Source organism: Acomys minous, assembly GCF_964271855.1.
Source record: "Acomys minous genome assembly, chromosome: 9".
Lineage (NCBI taxonomy): Eukaryota > Metazoa > Chordata > Mammalia > Rodentia > Muridae > Acomys > Acomys minous.
This window is the reverse complement of record NC_140490.1, coordinates 59,093,860-59,115,979: the sequence shown is the minus strand read 5'-3', so window position 1 is coordinate 59,115,979 and position 22,120 is coordinate 59,093,860. Positions and strand designations below refer to the sequence as shown.

Here is a 22,120-nt window from a genome sequence, read left to right as displayed (position 1 = left end):
TCCCCCTTAACCTCTCCTTCTCCCCTATTCGTCACAAAAGGGGAGCCTCCCTCACACCAGTTCATCAGGTCAATTTGTGATACAGAGATCGCCCAGATCGCAAGACCCCTGAAATGACCACCAGGACTCGATACTGATACAACATACATAGGGTCCTGTATTACAGGCTCGAGCTTCGGGTCACAATCCTATCCTATCCTGCAGCAGCAGGAAAGATTGTGACCTCGAGCTTCAAGGGTGATGGGTTTATAAGGGCAAAAACTGTAATTGGGGGATGGGGCCACAGGGAAGTAAGAAAAAAAACATAAGCGGGGGTTGCGGGTGACAGGAATGTCAACCTTCAGGCAGGTTGGGTCTAGGAGGCTGAATCTCTAAGGAAGGTGTTTTATCTCAGAGGATCATTGGGCGTCCGTTGTATCTAATCGCCCCCGGGTGCTGTTTCTGGAGACTGCTGGCAGGTCTAGTTTTTGGCAGTGTGTGGTCACTCCCGGAACGCAGCGAGAAGTGAAGTCACTGGAGGACAAGTTCTCACAGACCGTTCACAGACCACGGCATTAGCTGCAGAACACACCTTACACATGGAATACGGCATTAGTGTTGTCCTTGCAAACCCAGGGCTGAGCTCATCCTCTTCTCCTGTGGCCTGGCAAGGCAGCCCTGCCAGGGGGGACATGATCAAAAAGCAGGCATGTCAGACAGCTCCTCTCCCCTTAGTACAGGACCCACATGAAGCCTGAGCTGCCCGTTGGCTACCTCTGTGTAGGGGGCCTAGGTCCAGTCCACGCATGGTCCTTGGTTCCTGGGGCTTCAGTGTCCACAAGCCCCTCTGGGCCTGGTTAGACTCTGGGGTAGTAGTTGAAGAGAGGGAGCAAGGTAGGAAAGGGAGCCCGGAGAGAAATGAAGGTGGAGATCAGACCTGGGGAGGGCAGGGGTGCGAATAGAAGGCTGAGGCTAAGGTGAAGCTGCTGGTTCCGGCATGCACCCCACTGAGCAGAGGCGGGAAGCATTGCTTTGGGGCCCGCAGCAGAATATGTTTTAGGGGGCCGGGTGAGTGAGCAGGCCTCTGCACCTTGCCCATAGCGTCTTTCATTCAAAGCCGGTGGCTCCCCAACATGTGAGCAACGTGTTTCTCTTTGCGTGAGAGAGGCCTCAGAGGCTGCTGTAGACCCTGCCTTGGAGATGTGGCTTCTCGAACGTTCAGGGCTGCGCAGGTGGAGACAAACCAGCTGGTTCTCAGGGCGGCATGCTTTTTCTGGAAAACGTGAGACACAGTCCTGGCCAACAGTCCTTAAATCTCGATCCCTGTAGGTTCCTTGGGCTGTGAAGATGCTGAGCCTGGAGCACATACATAAAGCCACTGTATTTCATGGAGGAGAAAAACAATCTCTTTTTAATCGCCCCGACCCCTGACCCCAAGTATTCGACAAGTTCAAAAGTCAATATCTCAGCCACATTGGAGGGTACAGTTTGCAATGGAACTTCCATGCTGACACCACAGCAATTCAGTGTCTCATCCACACAGAGGCTCTTTCTTCCTTCAAGCAGTGTGTAATAACCACAGCAGGATCTGTGGAGCCAGGAGCCTTGGATGCATCTCTCTAGTCCCGCCAAGAATGATTGGAGTTTTCCAAGCAAAGCAGAGTTCTCCGAGCCATTGCCTCTTTTTCTGTGAAGGTCCTAAAATGAATGATTCAGACTGAGCAGCAGATAAGAAAGTGTTTCTAAACCGTGAAGTTGAGTGTGATGACCCAGGGCAGCTCTCTGACTTTGAGTCTTTCCTGTTCCTGTAAGTAATCCCCATGAACTCATTGGCTCCCCCAAGGTGAACTTGGTGGTATTGTTGGCTTTGGTCTGTCATCAGCTCGCTGTATGGGCTGAGTAGATGTTTGCTCACGTATCCTCAGAAACAGTGTCTGGCATCACGGAGACACCTCCAAGTTCCCCTCCCAGGGACCCTACTCAGCCAAAATGGTGCAGATGTTGCCATATGGTTTATGCTGTGAAAGAAAGAGGCATGGCCCGCAAACCTGGCAGGCACTATTCACAGCAATTGGTGAGCCTGTCCGGTCTGTGTGCCACTGGAGGGGGCTCACCCTCAGCCACTGGCCCAGAGTGAGGAGTAGGGTGCATATCATACCCATCGTCTCCCATTACTGTCCTCACTTCTTCGCTCTGGTCCGTGTGTGGAGGTGCATCCCTCCCTGCTCCCACTCTCCCTTCTTCCTGCCTCCTCCACCATGCCCTCGGTCTCTTCTGCCCCCCTGATTCACTGGGGGAATCCTGGCTCTATAGCCAAGCTCTAGAGTGATGCTCACTGTGGTCCTTTTGGTCTGTCCTCAGGGCACAGCATCAGCAGGAGGAATTACAGAAGCTTTCCTGCTGCGTGGGAAGTTCTGGCAGTAAGCTTCTAGACGCCATGCACCGGCTCCTATAGCGAGTCCCTAGTGGACTAGAGCCAAAGGAGGGGAAAGAAAGCCAGCCTCACCATACACCTTAAATATGACTGTAGCCTCAGACACTGTCAATTTGGGGGCACTTTTGGCAACAGAAACTCTTGTATGACATCCATAGAGTTCTAAGACAGAGATGCTATTGAATTCATTTCCGCTCCCCTAGCAGCTCATTGCCGAAGAGAAATGGTAACTCTTTTTTTTTTTTTTTTAGACATCTTAAAAATAGAGTAGGGGTCAGAGAAGGGTTAAGTGGCCTCTGCAGGTTCATGCCAGGCCCAGGAAGTTTTGATGTACAGAAGTGTCCGTCTCCAGAGACCTGAGGACTTGACATAATGGGGCCCTTTCTAACATCTGCTGCTGCAGGCTAATGAGTCAAATCAACCCCTGTTCCTCACAATCAGTGAAGGCCAATGGCCTTGCCTTCAAACCAGCTGTCAGTAGCAACTATAAATTGGCTCGCTTTATGCAGAAAGATGTCCTGTGATAGGCTGTCGGCTAACTAAATGCTTTCTTCCATGTGACTCAAAACAGCAAGTCGGGAATGACGCGGCATGCGAATGGAAGGAGACAGAGCAACAAGCAGCCATGTCCTCGGTTGCATGGCAGCTCCACCCCAGCTACCAGGCGCATGGAGGTTGGGAGTCAAGGTCAGCATCCTATGGTGACACCGAACATCGACAGAGGAACTATGTCCCAGGCAGAGTTTTTTGTTACCCACCATTTGAGTATGCCAAGTATGCTGTCGATACCTGTCAGGGTATATCAAACTCCAGACCCAAAGAGCCCCGCTTAGAAGCACGGAAGCATGCTGCACGGCACTGCAAGACGAGTTCAGTGAGACAAGTGCAACTCAGAGTGGCCCAAACCACCTAGATTTGAAACTGGTGTTTGGGGAGAAAGCCTGCCCCTCCCCCAACTGTGATAGGGTTTCTGACAAGTCACAGAGCCTGCGATAGATATAGCCATGGCCGGCTGTACTGGAGATTGTTCAACTGTCCTGCCTTATGCTCTTCCTGTCAGGTGTTCTCACACAGGAATGAGAAAAGTAATACAGATTGAATGGAAGTGAGTTTTTTTTTTTTTTTAAATCACTTAATAGCAAACAAAAGCAAAGGCAATGTGGAGTTGCAATCACAGGTGTAATATTGTGACAAACCCATAACCTTAACAGTAGTTTGTTGCTGGGCTCTTGGAAACAGCATCACACTCTGTAGCTGAGGCTAGCCTGTGTTCTAGGCAGGCCTCAAACTCGCAGCAGTCTTTCCATCATAGCCTCTCACATTAGATATTTGTTTATTTGGGGTTTGGGTCAAGTTTCTTAACTTCTTTTGTTCTGTTTTTTTACTTCTAGAACTGTGCCTTAAAGAAAACTGCTCTCTGACTCCATCTGGCAGACAAGGGTATTATCTGGCTATCCTAGGAGTAAAGAACTTCTAGCCTTTGCGAGAGATCACTGAAACTTAATGGAAATGCAGACAAATACATCAAGGGGGTCTTCTCTATAATGAGTTATTAACTACAAAGAGGTGAGACATATGTCCTTCAAATATAAAGTTAGCGCAAGTTACATAAGTTGGCCAAGGTTATCCCAATAAAGATAACTTAAGCTCTGGATAAGACACCCACTCCCAGGCAGGACTTAAAAGACACCTTCTTGAAGCTATAATCCCTCCAATTAAAGCTGCTATTTGAGAGTTCTCATTGATCAGAAATGTCTACTGAAATCTTGATGAAGAGGCAGCATTGTGTACTTCGAGAGTGATGTATATGCTGCAGTTTTTATTAATAATAATATTAATAAAAATAATTATAAATAAAAATATTAATTATATTTATAAATAAATTATAAATTAATTTATAAATAAATTAATATTTATAACTTGAAAGGAAATAAGGAACATCCTGGCAGGACCTTGTGCTGCGGCCTTAACATATACAGAGATGTATGTGGTCTTGATCTCACGTGTAGGGGAGTGTATGGGCAATAGATTCTCAGAGGCTGTCTGCCTAGGACTAATGGGTGGGTGGGGGTGGGAAGTGATGGGAAACTCTTGGTTAATGGACCAAATTTTGTAATAAACATGAAGGTGGGCCATTTGTTGACCAAAGCCTCAAGTTTCAACCACTTGAAGCTGCCCCGCCCTTCCACGGTGTCGATTTTCTGCCGGCCTATGCAGAGCTGCTAGACCTGGGGTAAGAATGTGGAGAAGTGCAGCCTAACGCTGTAGATGGTTTGGTGCATTTTTATAGATGAATGTAACAAAGAAAGCAATGATCCAAGGAAGGTTAGTTAGGTTCAGAAAAACAAGTAAATGAATGTCAGTAAGAACATGCTAAATCCAGGCAAGGACAATACGTGCTGTAAACTTTGAACCCCTACCCAGGTCTAGCCAATGGACAGGACATTCTCCACGGGTGAGTGGAGAATGGGGTCTGACTTTCATGTGAACTCGGTGCCCCATATTTGACCATGTCCCCCTGGATGAGGAGACCTGGTGGCACTCAGAGGAAGGCTAGCAGGCTACCAAGAAGAGACTTGATACCCTATAAGCATATACAGGAGGAGGAGGTCCCCCTGAGTCACAGTCATAGGGGAGGGGAGTTGGAGAAAGTGGGAGGGAGGGAGGAATGGGAGGACACAAGGGATGGGATAACAATTGAGATGTAATATGAATAAATTAATAAAATATTTTTTTTAAAGAACATGCTAAATATTAACAGAGCAGCCATTTCCCCAGAACTTGCTCAGGACAGGGCAATTTAAACACATTTGCCTGGCATGAAGTAGAGATTATATGTGGGAAAGCATGAAGGCGAGGCAGAACATCATACCCAGATTCAGGTCATACTGACCAGACTGGCTTCTATCACTATGTCCCAACATCCTACAACACTAAACATGTCCTATAACATGAATGTAAATGTTTGTCTCAGGAAGGACAAAATCCAGGGAACAAACCGCACCTGAGGTATAAGGCCCTCTGCCTTCTTTCCTGGAGCCTCTCACACAGCTCCCCAAGGCATTGTTCACCACTGTGATTCTGACAATCAGGAGGGTCCTGGCCAGGGAGCACCACTTTTTTTTTTTTTTTTATGTTTCCAAAAACAGTTCTCTTAGTCAGCCACAGGGGAGTCCTCAGGTGGCTAAGCAGTCTAGAGAAAGGGGCCTCCTCGGGCACTCTAGCATCTGGCAAGAAACTGAAGACAGGGGAGGCTACCTCCTATGAGTGGACATGCAAGAGAGCCCAGTTGACTTCTATCCTGTCTTATGGAGGACAAGGTAGCCTGATGAGCAATTAGGCTTATCTCTAAGCCTTAAAGTACCATGGACAGACAGATATGGATGGCCACAGGCTCAGGGCCTGGGAGAGCATCTCCAAGACAGCGTTATGTGTGGCCAGCCACATCTCTTAAGGAGTGTAGAACACAGGAACAAGTGGAGGCCCTAGACTGCGTTAGAAGCCCAGGAATGACTTGAGGCATGGAAGTGATCTCAGAGGCACTTTAGGACACACAAGAAGAGGGTGCTGGGGCGTCCTCAGGGAGGCTTATAGCAGTGCCTGCCAATTTTTAATTATTAAACTAAATTATTTTTTGAGTCAGTTTCATGTACCCTAGGCTGGGGTTCAACTGGAGATGTAGCTGAGGATGAGCTTGAACCCCGGGTCCTTGGGACTCTGCCTCTTGAGTGCTGGAACTAAAAGCACGCACCCCTGTACTCAGGCCAGGTTTTGTGCATGCTAGGTATGCTGGTCAGTTTTTGTTGACTAGAATCGCCTGGGAGGCGGGACCCTCCGCTGAGAAATAGCCCTCATCAGCCTGGCATACAGACTACTCTCTGGGGGCCTTTTGTTGCTTGATGTTTGACGTGGGAGGGCCCAGCCTATTGTGGGCATTGCTGCCCCTCAGCAAGGTAGTCCTGGGCTATAGAAGAAAGCAGGCTGAGCAATCCATGAAAAGGAAGCCAGTCAGCAGCATTCACTCCTCTGTGGTTCCTGCTTTTATTTACAGCCTTGGCTTCCTTTGGAAAAATGTACTATAAACTATATGATGAAACAAACCCTTTTCTCCCCAAACTGGTTTTGGCAGTTCCTTTCCCAACTGAGCCACATCCCCAGTCCCCATTTAAAAAATTTGGACAGATTTCAGAGCCTTTTTGTAGGAGACGTCTCCATGTAAGGCAACTGCTTTATAAGTAGCCACAAGCACTTGGATTCATGTAGAATTCATAAATGATGGATATGTTGCCACTGGAATCGGGAGAGGACTCACTGTGGATTTGCTTTTCCTTAATGAGTGTGTTAAACAAGTCACCTTGGCAGAATGTGTCATCAATATAAGGCGCTCCTGGATAAAGGGAGGTAGGTGTGATTAAGCTAGTACATAGTAGCAAAGCTGTTGGCAGTCTCCATGGTATGCTGTGTCCCCCCAGAGAAGACAAACTGACTGAGTGGCTACTGCAGGAAGCTGTGTACTGAACACACTGGCCAGGTCTATAAATAACCACTTGTGGCTGTGGATGGAATTGGATGGGTAATTTAAATAGTTTTCAGTACTGGAGGCCATAGCAGAAGGAACCATAGTATTAAGGATGCTGTGAGCCCCCAGGAAATCTCTTTTATCTTTCTCCAGGTTTCAGAACTAGCAAAATCAAAAACAAGTGGGGCTACTAAGTAGATAGGCAGTGACTTAATCATCTATCTTTAATTAGATATTAGGTAATAAGGTTTAATTATTAAAGGTCATTTTAATTAACATTGGACAGTATTAACTATTTTAACTGAGAGTCTGTGGGGCCTATGTATTAAATTAATTTGTAATTGCCCATGGCTTAATTTAATTTTAATTTATCACTAATTGTCTTAAAGTTTCTATGCCCAATATAGGCTATTTTAGGTCTTTGGATACCATATAGGACTACATTAAAATTATAATTAAAGTTAGCATACCTGTTTTCCCTCTTTCATGTTAATTTTTGAAGACTACAGGGGGCTTGATGTCTCCATTTAGTGGAATCCTTAGGTGTGACTAATATGAGTCCCAATATTAAGTCTATGGCATTTTGCCAATAAGGCCCTTCCTCTCTTTGCTTTTGTAGTAAGCGTCGTGTCACTGGGCTCCAAGCCTGGGTTCCCTGTGCCCACACTGAAGCTGCCACAGGAGCCCTTCTGCAGCTCATTCTCGCTCTCCTTACCGGGGCAAGTCAACCGGCCTTATCTGCCACCGGCCAGTGCTGCCTGGCTGAATTCTGTAGTTCATCATTTTGTAGCTATAGCAAAATACCTGATCCTCGGTAATTTATAAACAATACAAGTATATTTGCCAGGAAGTTGAAAACCATGGCATTGTATGCTTTAAAATAATTCATCGCAACAAAGGAGTAGTTGGTTGACTTTTGGGACAAGTTAGCAATAACTTTGGCTAAAATCGGCCAACTAATGGAATTTTGTGGTCTTAATCAATACAGTTACAGGGCATTTGTTCTGCATTATAACGTGGGAGAGAACCTGTATTAGGCGGTGTAAATCTGGATGACTCATGACGTCACAGTTCTTGAGGCTCCATAGGATGATGCTGGAGCATCCGCTGGGACCTGGGGAAGACTTTTTATAGTAAATTGCATCATGGTGGGAGCTTGTTTGAATGTAGCAGATCATATAGTGAGGCAGGAATCCAGAGAGTCATTGGAGTTCTGAGAGATTTATGTTCCAAGTACAGTTTTCCTAAGGACCATCTGTTTGGCTCCTTTTAAAGGTTCCACCACCTCTTAATATTGTCATGCTGGGGACCAAGATCCCAACACATGAAGCTTTGGAGGCTACACTTAGAGCACATCCAACCACTGCAGCATCATGTTGTGAGTGAGAGCAACTGTAAAAGCCACTAAATCCCACCCTAGGGGCCCCTTCTCTCCCAGGCCACCTAATCCTGATTCCGACCTGCCTCAGCTCCAAATGCTTACACATGAGAACTGAGGATCTGGGTTGCAGAGTGAATTTTGATGGAGACAGACCCTGAAACCACAGCACTGCCCAGGCCTGTCCCACATACTTAGAGAGAAGTCATGCCTTGCTAATCACTAACCATCGCTGAGGTCTTGTTTAGGCAGCCATAGTGTCAGGATTTCATAGGGGTGGCATCCCCGTTGTGCCTAGAAGATGCTATCTAGCAGCAGGGATCCTGGTCCTCTGGTTGTCACATTCTTTCTGCCCCCTCATATGGAATTTCCCCTGAGGGCTGTAGGGCTTGCACTGTAGATGTAGAAATTGGGGCTGGGCACCCTATGGTCACTTACACTCTGTAATTTGATGAGTTGTGGGTATCTGTAGTCGCCTCTAGCTGCTGCAAAAAGAAGCTTTTTTGATGAATGATAAGAGCTACACTTATCTGTTAGGTATGAGGATAAGTAGTTAGATTGTAGCTAGAAATTATATTGGTTTAGGAACAGGTCTGTAGTAGGTTTTCCTCTGGGTTGGCTACTTCTCTAGCCACCGGCAGTTTGGAAATGGTGAGGAAGGGCAATATAATGAAAGAGGAATAAAGAAATGAAAGAGGGATAAATAACACTGTAGATGTTTGAAAGAGCCACAAGGAAACACTGTTTCTCAAGCTCACTTAAAAATACATACATAACCAGGTGTGGTAGTACATGCCTTCAATAACAACACTTAGAAGGCAGAGGTAGGCAGGTGTCTGTGAGTTCGAGGCCACGTTGGTCTAAATAGTGAGTTCTAGGCCAAATACTGCTACAAAAAGCAAATATATATATACACATACAGAGAGAGAGAGAGAGAGAGAGAGAGAGAGAGAGAGAGAGAGAGAGAGAGAGAGAGAATATTTCAGTGTAAGAAGACAGGGCTGAGAAACAGCAAGTGCCAGCTGCATTTGTGAATGGCCTAAGCTGATTTGTGATTCCATGGTTATGACTTACAAATCTATTCAGAATTTCATGTGTGCAAAGCTCTCTGTGCTGGGTTGGGCTGCAACACTAGTTAGCTACACTAATTAGCTGAATTCATAGAAGAATATTTGGAGTTGATTAAGAGAGGTTGGTATGTAAATTAATGTAAAATAATCTATGTAAATGGATTTTGTAGTTTCAGAGCTAACCTCCATCCCATACTTCCCACTCCTACCTCCTTTTTGAACTCCTGGGCTCAAGCAACCCTCTTGTCTCAATTTCCAGAGTACCTAGACCCACTGGTACACACCAACAGGCCTTGCTCTACTGATGTCATTAGGCAGTCAGATGCATGCAACCCTGCAGGCTACAGAGGATAGTCTCCCTCCTACTCAGCTTCAGACCCCACCTCCCATTTTCCTGGTAACACAGAAGAAAGGGGAACATCACTATTGCCCCTTCTTAGGATTTAGAATATCATATGAAAAGGAGAATGGTGGGAAAACAGGGCTTCGTTAAGCATTGGAGGAAAGCGACTTTTTCCTGCTCAAAGGAATGAGCTCTGAGTTCTGTCTCTGACTCTGAGTGGAGACTACTTTATACAGATCTGTTTAAAGTAACCAGAGGAGGATGGAGAGAAAGCTCAGTGGGTAAAGTGTATGTGGCCGAAAGATGAGAACCTAAGTTCAGATTCCCTGTGCCCATTGCTAGGGTGGAAGGGGGAAACTGGAGGATTCTGGGGTGCACCCAATCAGCCCGTCCAGCTGAACTGGAATCTTTGGGCTCACAGAGAGACACTATCTCATAAAATAAAGTGGAGAGTGACCAAGAAAGACACCAAATGTCAACCAGCAGCCTTCACACACATGCATATACCACACATACACAAACACACAGTGAGAGAGTGAGCGAGCACATGTGTACAAAGGGTGGGGCACCCTTTGCAAGAGCAAACATGTAAAAAGATAAAGATATCTTGATGGTGTTGAAGGTGGTGTGTGCTTTGTGGGAGAGCCTGACAAGACTAACTTGCTCCCCAAAGTCCTGCCCTTTTTCTTATCTGGCCACTGTGGCTGTCGCATAGCCAGGTGCAAGCCCTTTTATTTCTTACTAATAGAATCCCCAATCTTGCTGCTTTAGTTTTACCATTCTTTTTATCCATAAGGTCTGTTTTTACAGTAACATGAAGACATACGTTTTTGCTGATGGTACTTGGTAACAAACTCTTTGCTGCCAGGTGGATGGGATCACTGTCTTCAGAGTAAAGGGAGGGAAGGAGGGAGGGAGGGAGGGAGAGAGGGAGGGAGGGAGGGAGGGAGGGAGGGAGGGAGGGAGGAGGGAAGGGACCCAGGGAGTATTTGATCTGGAGAACTGATTAAGTCTCCCTCAGGGCCACAGCATATCCAGCCTTAGTGCTCAGCCTCCAAGAACAGTGCCTTGTTTCAGGGGTCTTTAGCCAAGCTGGGAGAGTCAAGGAATTCAGTCTGATGCACCAAACTGTGGGAGTGAACAATACTTTCCTTGCGGTGCATGAGTAGGTACACACTCAACCCATGCTGGCAAACGAAAGCTACTTCACAAAGCAACTGCCCCTCTGCTCACATATTCAAAGCACCTTTGAGAAGCATAACAAAAGCTAAGGAAGAAAGGACTGGAGGAGAGAGTCCACACACAAGCAATAGAAAGTAAAATACATACGGGATGGTAGAGACATCATAGCATCTTCCCTGAAGCCATCTCTAAAAGGAGCAGTGATTGGTAGGTAAGGGGGAAGGTGGAAATAAATGACTTGACAGCGAGGAAAATAAATCCCAGAAGTGTTGGAGGTAGGTATGATATATTTTGATGCTAATTACCGCTTGCTGTCTTTTAATGTGCCCCAAATATTGCTGTGTAACCTTGCCTTAAAAAAAAAAAGTATTCCTGTTTGACCAGTAAAAAGCTGACACACCTGGGCAGGCAAATGGGCTAGGCATGGCTAAGGTTCCTGGGCTTTTGCAGGCAGAAAGAATCTTGGGAAAGGGAAAGAGAGGGATGGAGGACATGAAGGAGGAGATTCGCCGTGGGGTGGGGAAAAAATCCACATGGGCCTAGAGAAGGAACTCTACCGTTCCCCATGGAAAGCGACGGAGAAATATATCAAGTATTTTGGGGTTATGGATGGTAAGTAAACCAGATAGAAAATATTATAAGCAGATGGAATGCGATGGAGACTGGGGGTTATTGGAGGACAGCTTAGGAGGCAATATCTACCTTGCCCTGGGTTAAGGCTTATTCTAAAATACATCAGATGTCCATGTTTTCAGTGATTGCTAGTGGATTAAAAAATACCACCATAATAATAATTAGCCTAATATTAAATATGTATTAGGCTATACTTATAAATTAACCACAACACAGAAGCAAGTTGCTACAGTGAGCAGCAGAGGGTACCGGGGAACACTGATCCTCAGAATAACCTCAGAACTGAAGTAGCATCTGGGAAAACAGAGAGGGCTGTGCCAGTCCTGAGCAAGCTACTCCCTTTCCCTTTCTTTCTATCTCTGTCACCTTGGTCACCTGTCTTTTCTTTTGGCCTATAGGAAACTTGGGAAAGATTCAGTCTGCTAATACAGTCTAGGGGTCTTAATTGGATTCGTATTCTCTTCCAGTTAAAGAATTAAAAAGCAGGGAAAAGTTGGCGTGTGGCAGAAAAGAGATCTCATGTACAACAAACAGAATCTGCAGGTGAAGGGCTGTTTATTGGGGCACACAGCAGACACACAAAGAAAAAGACTTTCTGTAAAGCTAAGAGGGGATTTAGAAGTAGGAAAATCTGGTCTCTTGGAAACTGAAGGTTTTAAAGCCTCTGAAGAATTTTTCTCCCCTAATTTAGTGTTGGTCAGTTTGAAGAAAGCTAAGGTAGTTGATTGGCCCAGAATTGTTGAGTGACAAATCTTGATCCAATCTGAACTTGTTGATCCAGCCCCTCATTTAGCAGGAGGCTTACTGTTGGGGAGAAAAAATAAAGCTGTCAGGCTTTTGTCTCCAGTCAGAAAGAAGCTGGCCATCTTGGAAATTCACAATCTTCCGTACCTAGCCATGGCCCCTCTCTCCATCTGTCTGCCTCCCAGGGAGCCTGTCCAACCCCTAGTCTCTCCCTGCAACAGAAACTCACAATGGAAGTCTGAAAGACTGTGCAGACTCAGGTGGAACATGATAGCCCAGACCAATAATCATCACCATCAAGTCTGAGGTCAGCCTGGACTACCCAGTGAGTTCCATGCTAACCTGTGCTAATCCCAGATTCGAGGAAAAAGACCACCAGGCCAAATCATCATGGCCAAATTCATTAAAGCAAGCAATTAATGAAAGCAAGCTTTTTCTATTCATGTACACAGTCTGTCTCTCTCTAAAAGTGGAGTTTAAGAGATCAGCATTGGATGTGAGGAAGACATGGTTTTTATAGCCCGGGGGTAGGAAGTTTCCAAATGGAGGGTTTAGTAGGCAAAATAGGTGAAGTTTTACAGGAGCAGAACGTAAACACAACAAGTTAGTCATAACGACCTCCTGAAACAAAGCCGTGACTGCAAGGTGATCGTAACAACAGGCAATCATAACCTTTTGAACAACAACAGAAGGTAGGGTTGAAAGATGGCTATTAAAACTGTCTGAAATAAAGACATAGTTGCAGTTTCCTAGAACAGATAGTAGTTAAGGCTACAGGTGGGGAATAGCCCAATACTTGAGAAATAGAGGTTTAATCATAAACAGGAATGCCAAAGTTACTTATTATCCTGGCTCAACTGTTGTCTGGGAGGCTTACTGCCTCTGTCTGCTAACCTAGGCCTAGTCCTGGAAGCTTCTAGCTTCTGTACAATCTAACCTAGGTCTAGAATGTTTTAGGCTTCTGACACTTACTACTTAATAAGTTTACCCTTAAATGTTCTTTCTGAGCTCTGGGCTGGCTGGTTCAACTCAGCTGTTTTGGCTCAAACTCTTCTCCCAGCTGATTTATACAATCTGGATTCTCACTCATCCTGGAATTGTTCTGTTGGGCTTCAAACTAGCTCAGAAATCTGTTCTAATCTTTTGTCTGCTTCTCATTTTCTGACTTGTTCTGTCTTCACCTGAGTTCGCTCTCTGCAACCAGTCTCTATTACTGTCCTGGTAAAACTGCCTCCTCTCTCTCTGTAAAACTGTCTCTTAGTAGCTTCCTTTTCCTCTCTCTTCTTGTGAGAGTTGGGCGTATCTTATTCTTTTAAATCTTCCCTGGTTTGTCACCTTTTCTGTCACTCAATTAGATATCACTTTCAAACATGGATGCTTCCTTTTATAAACTAACTTTACCTTCATCTGGGATTAAAGGCATGTTCTACCATTCCTAGACCTAAGCTTTTTTTTTTCTACCTGATATTTCCTCTATACCAGGCTGACCTTGAACTCAGATCTGTTTGCCTCTGTCTCCTGGATTAAAGGCATGTTTGTATTCCAGTCAAATCACACAGTCCTAGAAGATTTTTGGATGTGATCTTTTGCCAACTGGATCACACAGACCTAGAAAGTCTTTGGATATGATCTCTTGCCAGAGCAGCCATATTCCAAATTAACATTCCTCTACAGAGGAATGAGCCTAGTTTGTCTTTACTATAAGATGGCTTTTAAGCCTAAGATGGAGGCAGACTGGTTCATCAAAAGAACTATAGAGAACCTCTCTCAAATGCATGATAACAACAAAAGCACAGCAATCAAATCTATTTCGAGAAATGTCATTTTGAGAACTACTGGGATAAGGAAATCTTCAGAATCGCTCATTTCATAACACAGAAATGGCCTGTTGTGGGGCAGCCAGATGGCTCCGTGGGTAAAGGTGCTTGTTTTCAAGTCTGAGTTTTAACCAAGGGCCCTGCATAATAAAGGCGAACAAATTTCCATAAGTAGTTGTCTTCTGACTCCTACATGTGCACACATGTGCACGAGCATGCTAGTGCGCATGCACGCAAGCACACACGCGCGCGCGCGTGTGTGTGTGTGCACACACACACTAAATGTTAATTTAAAAACAAAGCCCATAATCATAAAGTTGATTCCAGATATCCTTCTATCTGTTTCACAGTCAGATGAATCCAAAACGCAGAATGTAGGCTGACACACACAGAATCCTCAGTTCAACTGACTTTGCTCCCTTTAAGTCCCAGGGGGTCTTTAATATGAGTAGATTATATTTAATAAAGAAAAAGGCTTTCTTGAGAATGTATATATCAAATGTATATATCAAAAGAAAAGCTAGAGTTTCCATATCTTATGACAAATTAATTATGTACCTTATTCTGTTCTTCAGCATACATCGTCATCCGTGATAAATACTTTCAATTTTAATCTTGTAATTTTTCAGTGCTATACTCCAGACACGAATCCCAGTCAGATATTGATGGTTTATTAAATGTACATCCCAAGACTGATGATGACCAGGGTCACAGCCCAGACTTGGGAGCTGAACTGTGACCCTGGTCTGCTTCCAAGGCAGGCTGGTTATAAGAAAACCACAACAAGGTAACAATGAGGTAACCAGATGTAGGGAGGGCAGCATCACATCATTTTGACTGGCTAAACAACGCATTTCTAACTGATCTTTAATTTGATTGGTTCTAAGTAGGTTGCAATTGGGGACTTTCCAGAATGTCAAGGTCGCAAAGTATGAGTACTGAAACCATAACAAGACATGAGAGCTACAGTCTCAATACCAGCTGGACTTAAAAAAAAAATCAAATACAAATCTTAGAAGCCTATCAAGGTAAGAGAAAGCAGACACAGAATTGATTCAGAGTAACAGTGACTGGTCCCATCACTCTTTTCTAATGTGAGCATATTTTATTTATTTTTCTTGCCTTATTTTCTGACTAGAACCTCACATAATGTAGAACAAAACTGGCAAGATAGGTGTATCATTGTATCCCCCTGACCTGATATACAAAGCTCTTTCCTTTCCACTACTGAGTACTCCAGCAGCTGTTGGCTAATTATATATGGGCTTACATATGGCATTAATTGTGTTGGGATACAATACTACTGTATCTCATGCATTCAATTTAAAATATTTGTAAAGATTTATTTTTAATGTATTTATGTATGTATTGCATCACATGCATGCTTAATGTCTAAAGAGTCCAGAAGAGTGCATTGGATCCCCTGGAACTAGAGCTTTAGATGTTGTAAGCTGCCATGTGGATGCTGGGTACCAAATGTGGTCTACTGCAAGAGCAGCAGCTGCTGTTTAGCCACAGACCATCTCTCCAGCCCACATGCTAAAAGTATCATCCTAAAAAGTTGTTAGTTTTGCCAAGTGATCTTTCTACATCTATTAATATGATTGTGTGGGGCTTTATCCTTCACTTGATTGATCCTTCACTTGATTGATGCAGCACAACCACATGTATTGATTTGTGTACTTGAGCCATCCCTGCATCGTGGGAATAATGCACTCAATGATGGTGATGGCGCTTTTACTGTGCTTTGGAATTCAGCGTGCTGGCATTTCGCTGAGGATTTTTAGATCTAGAATCACCAGACATATCGATCCCCCTTTATAATGGTCCCCCTTTTTATAAAGTTTTTGTGTATATTTGGCACCAGAGTAGTTTTGGTGTACAGGAATATCCTCTCCACTTTAATATTTTGGAAGGGTGAGCAAAGGATTGATTCAGCTGTGAAGTCATCAGGTCTTGATATTTCCCTTGCTTGCATGGAGTGTTTCAGACCCAATCACTTTATTCAGTTTTGATCTGTTTTAGATTTTTTATTTGTTCATATTTCAGTCTTGGTAGTTGCTTATTTCCAAAATTGTATCTATTTCTTCTGGATTATTCAGTTTGTTGGAGCATCACTGCTCATAGCTTTTCATGTTCCTCTGCTGGGTTTCATTCATTCATCTTCCCTCTCAGTGTTTGTTAATGTTTTCATCTTTCAAAACCACTCACGCTTCTATAAAATCTGTTCTATTATTTTCTAGTCTCTATTTCATTTATTTCTTTGATGCTGTTTCTTTTTTTTAATATTTATTTATTTATATATTATGTATACAGTGCTCTGGCTGCATGTACACCTGCAGGCCAGAAGAAAGCATCAGATCTCATTACAGATGGCTGTGAGCCACCATGTGGTTGCTTGCTGGGCATTGAACTCAGGCCCTCTGGAGGAGCGGTCAGTGCTCTTAACCACTGAGCCATCTCTCTAGCCCTTATCCTATTTCTGATTCCCGACACATTTGGACTTTTATCCATTCTTTTCTGTCTTGCTCCTTGGAGGTTTTGACTTGTTTGTTTGACTTGACATTGGCAATGCCATGGAGCAAACCTGCAGCCTCAAAAGTTCTAGCACTAAGCTATACCCTCAGCCCTCGGGGGCTTAACATTCATTGTTGGTGATGTTAGGATGAATATCCTTCTTAGGGCTGCTTCCCTTAAGTCTGGCGTGCTCCACACGTGTCCTTCCTGTTTGCCCCACAATATTGATTTCATATTTGATTTTTAAACCCATGTGTATACTATTGCCAGTGTTGTTTAATTTTTATTTTTGTGTGTGAATTTTCTAAGTTTCCTCTTGATATTGCATTATGGTCTCAGCCCATCATGGTAAGAAAAATTAAAAAAGCAAACCAACAAAAAATGCTTGAGTTTCCGGATTGCCCCACTCTCTTTCTTGCAAGAGTTAGGGAGCTCTTTGAAGCTCAACAGACAGACCTCTGTGGCTTTGTGAGCCTGGGGGAGTTCTGTCTCCTCCTGCACCAGAGTTCTTGCCAGGCTCCCAGTGACCCACTGCCTCCAGCTAGTCCGCCCCACTAAAAATTTCACTACTCTCGAAATCATGCTACTGGCTGGGGATCAAGCGTTCAACAAATGAAGCTCACAATAAGTTTACAAAAACACAAACAAACATAAGCCTATGAGGGTCACCTCATACCCAAACAACAGCAGGTTTGCTCAGATTCCTTCTCTTTGCCTCTTATGTATCTTTGATACGATTTTACTTTGTGGTTACTACAAGGCTTCATATAACATATTACTTTACAGGTTTTTTTTTATAATTGACAACAACTATAACTGCCTACCAAACCTCTGTACTGTACATCAGCTCCCTCCACTCTGTGTTCTTGATGGCACAACCTAATCATTGTAACAACTTAGAACATTATATTGTACTTCCCTTAGTTAATTATTATGGCTATAGTTATTTTATGATAACAATACTAACACAATGAAAATACATATAATAAGAAAAATTTTAAAGGCCAAATGCATTACTAAGGGAAAGCAAGACAAAGATAAAACAGAAAAAAAAAAACGGAAGTAAAAGAGTTTTGAAAAATAAAAAGCAGAAAATGTAAAAGATAGGATTTTTGGAGTGTTGTTATTTTTACAAAATAAAAAAAAGAAAGAATAGATGGGAGAAAAGCAAAGTATACGGGGGACAGGGCTAAAGAAAAATAGTTGAAAGGACCAAAGTCTTTTGGGTCACCAAAAATCAGTTTTCTAGGTTCAAGGTACCAGAACTCTAGCCCAGCTAGTGGCTTCCATAGCTGACTGAAATTCCCTAACAAACAGGCATTCAAGAGGCCAAAGCCAGAAGGGAGGCATGAGCAGGCAGGTGGCTTGGCGAGTAGGGGCGCTTGTCTCTAAGCCTGATGGCCTGACTCTGAGCCCCTACACAATATGTTGTTCTCTGACCTCAACACACATACAGTCACAAACACACACACACACACACACACACACACACACACACACACACGCAGGCACGCACACACGCACAGACACACACACATAAATAAATGTAATTTTTAAAAAAGATTTATTTATTTATTTATTTATTTATTTACTATGCATACAGTGTTCTACCTGCATGTCAGAAGAGGGCACTAGATTTCAGGATAGGTGGTTGTGAGCCACCATGTGGTTGCTGGGAATTGAACTCAGGACCTTTGGAAGAAAAGGCAGTGCTCTTAACCTCTGAGCCATCTCTCCAGCCCCCAATAAATGTAATTTTTAAAAGTTAAAAAAAAAAAAGAGTCAGCAGGGTGTGGTGGTGCACACTTGTAATCCCAGCACTCTGGAGGTAGAGGCAGGCATATCTCTGTGAGTTCCAGGCCAGCTTGGTCTACAAAGCAAGTCCAGTTCAGCCAGGGCTGTTACACAGAGAAACACCATCTCAAAAACAAAAAAAAAAACAAAACAAAAACAGAAAACAAAACAAAACAAAAAAAAAGAGTAAAAGAAAAGAGTCAGTCATAGCTAGTGATAATCCACAGTATCACTTCTTAATCTCAAGAATCCTTTACATTATTAGAAAGAAAGAAAATAGGAACTCAAAGGGCATTCATTTATGAGAACTGTGGCATTTATAACTCACTGTGTTAGAATTAGACCCCACACAATGCCTCAGTTCTTTCACATTTCTAGCTTACATTTTTTCCTTCTACCTCTCTCTAAGTAGCTTAGCTTGCATATACCCCAAAATAATTTAATTCCTTTCCCTATTGAGGAATTGGTCTCAAAATGAGATCTGAGTGTAACTGGCATGATATTACAGTGAGCATATTTATTTATCCCGGTCATTGGAGGTGTAGCCTTAGGAGACTGTGGGACTCTGCTCCCCTCTTCTCTTACTCGCTGTGCATTCCTGCCCTGACATACTTCCTCACCACAGACCTAAGAGCAGTGGATCCACAGAGTGACCTCTTCTTTTTTCTTGTTGTTTATTTATTGGGGTTTGGGAGGGTCTTGTTTGTTGGTTGGTTTTTTGTTTTTTGAGACAGTGTTTCTCCATGTAGCCATGGCTGTCCTGGAACTCACTCTGTAGACCAGGCTGGCCTCAAACTAATAAAGATCCACCTGTCTCTACCACCCAAGAGCTAGAATTAAAGGTGGGTGCCACCACCACTCTGAAGAAATCTCTTCTTTTTGTAAGTTTACGATCATAGGTGTTGGTTTCAGTAGTAGAAAGATGGCTATCACAATAGGATTGGTCCTTCCTTTCAGGGTTTGTGAAGAGAATTCTGATGTAATTTTCGTCCTCATCCTCTATAGATAATGTGTCTTGTTTCCTCTGGCTTCTTGTGGTTTTCCCTTTCTCTTTGATTTTCTTCGGCTTTTTCAGGGCAAGCCTAAATGGATGGGCTTTTTGTTGCTTTCTCTTTTCTGTTTTCTAGACTCCGTGGTTTGATGCTCATCTTTAGAACATCCTCAGCTGTTACAAGTTCTAATTGTGTTCATACTCTCACAGCTCATCACTTCTTCTGTCACTTTCATGGCCTCTGCTAGTCCCATGATGTATATGCTACATGTTCTTTTCATTGTCCTCTGGGATTTCTTTACCCTCTATTTCTTTGTCCCTTGCTTTCTGATGTGAGATGTTTGCCATGACATGTCATTGGGCTCACTACCCTTTCTTCAGCCACTTTCAAGCTATTGATGAGCTCATTGTTACAGACAAATCTGAGATGAGTTAAATTTAACAAAATTTATTTGAGCAAGAAAGTTTCTGGGGCAGCATTCTGGAGCATAACTTGTTCAGAATTTCTCCCATATGTAGTGGTTATATTTATAGCGTAAGAAAAGGAAGTGACTTAGGGAAACAGTCTGATTGGCTACAGACAGCACTTGCCCTATATGGGCATGGTGTGATCAGTTGGCAGCCTGTAATTGGCTGCAGCTAGACTATTATGATTAGCAGAAAATGAGCTATTTGTTATAAGAGCATACTTCTAAGTCATCTTACAATTTGTTTACATACCAAGGTTACAGTTTATTACACACAGAAGTAGCATTAGGCCAAATTTAATCTAGATACAGACCCAAGGCAAACCTACCACTTTAACATCATCAGAAAATAGTTAAATAGTTGGGAGAAAGAAATTAAATTAGGGAATACTTTTTTGGGGGTCAATATTTTAGAAGTCCAAGTCTATGTTTGTAGACGTTCTTTTTTAGACCATGTTATTGAGTTCTTATATCTACTATCCTTCTCCACCCCAGACTCTTTCAACCTCCCAACATTAGGTAGATGAGAAAGAAAGTTAGAAAAGGAAGGAGTTATAGAACCCTTTAGACCACTTCTTGCTGATCAGGGGCATTGGGTTCCTAAGGGAAGGTCCAATCTTCATTATCAGAATATCCAAGAACCCAGCATCACAGCAGTTGAGCAATCCAGCTATCTAGCAAAAGCAACAGCAAGCAATACAGCAGGAACCAGTAACAGCCAGGTACCAGAAGCAGCAGGGACCAGCAGGGAGAGAAGCAGCAGCTCGAGGCCCTCTCCAGACTCTCCCACTTATACCCTCTGCAGAGTCCTCAAAATTAAACTATCTGCAGCTGACAAAAATAATACCTCTCCTAGAGCATGAGACACTCATAGTTACTGGATGTGGGCAATCTGAAGCAACCCCCTTTCCCACATCTGGGATTAAAACAAAAACGTATTCACATAATACAACTGTGCTTTTAAATTTTTTTTATTAATTCATTCATTTTACTACAACTGGGTTTTTAAAGAATCCAAATTCTCATTATATATGTTCATTTGACTCTATTGAATCTTGGCTCATGATGAGGAAGAACATTATGGTGGGAAGAAGAAGAAGGAGGAGGAGGAGGAGGAGAAAAGGAAGAAGAGGGGGAGGAGGAGGACGGGGGGGGGGGGAGGAGGAAGAGGAGGCAGCTGGTGATATCATGGAGGCAGGGAAGCAGAGAGAGTGAGAGAAGACAGCCAAGGACAATAGTATATTCTTTCCAGCACATGCCTCCAGTAGTCAGGCTCTTCTCTCTACAATTCCACCAACTCCTCACAGTCTGTTCACAGTCTTCAATCTACTAATGTGCAGCCTATCGCTAAAGGAGGAGACATCAGGATCCAGTCAGTTTCTAAAAGATCCCTATGGTAGGAGAGTAGAGACTGGAGAAATCCACAACAAGGTTAACATAGGAAAGAAGCTAAAGGACAGAGAAACCCTGGAAGCTCTTCCCTACTTGGTACAGACCAAGCTGTACCAAGGCACTTCCCCATCACCACCCCGACCCCACCCCAATATCCAAATGTGAGAGCAGCCTATGCTTGCGTCATATAGTTAGTTCATGGCCCAGGGCCTTTGAATGTGGGCTTTTCTCTTAGTTCACTAGCCTACTCCATTCTTAGGAGTACTTTTTCTTTCTTAAAACTGTCTCTATTTCTATTTATGACTATGTGTTCCTGGTACAATTCTTTACCCAAGGATATGAGAGCTTGTAATACATGATCAGGTACTCCTGGACCTATATCTTCTGAGCACTGTAGCATTATGGACCAGTACATGCTGTTTCAGAGACAATCTTCATCTCCAAAGACCAACACCAAAAACCATGTTTGCATTATTGTTAGAGTGCTTTGGATACTGGCTGTTTCCTAATGGATCTTCTGCAGTGTCTTCATCTCTTTACCTCACCCACTTCAACAGATCCTGTGTTTTGTCAACTTTTCCCAATAGCATCCTTAGCGTACTATTTTTAGTAATTTTTAAGTCATAGATCTGATAATCCCAAACTTTGTGTCCTATTTAAACCCGGTTCTGGCACTTGCTCTCACTTTTCCAGATGTGTTTTTGCTTTGTTGTATGCTTTGTGGTTGATTTCGTTAAGGTTAAAATGTGATAAACTGGGTAACAGAAACAGGTAAATATATAAGTGAAGTCGTGTGCATTGTCTAGAAGTTAAATCTGTTTTACTCTTTGCATCACAGGTAGGTGTCAGAGGCTAAAATG

The 22,120-nt window shown here is 43.5% G+C and overlaps 1 long non-coding RNA gene across 3 annotated transcripts in view; it reads right to left on the bottom strand.

Moving 5' to 3' along the window:
- Positions 1–22,120, bottom strand: part of LOC311606125 — an 80,784-nt gene that overhangs the window by 18,143 nt on the left and 40,521 nt on the right. The window contains exon 3 of one of the 3 annotated variants that reach the window (XR_014782218.1): positions 1,342–1,677. The exons of the other annotated variants lie outside the window; for them this stretch is intronic. This is a non-coding gene — a long non-coding RNA (uncharacterized lncRNA). Of the gene's footprint in view, positions 1–1,341; positions 1,678–22,120 lie in introns of those variants that run through there. 3 annotated transcript variants of the gene reach the window in all.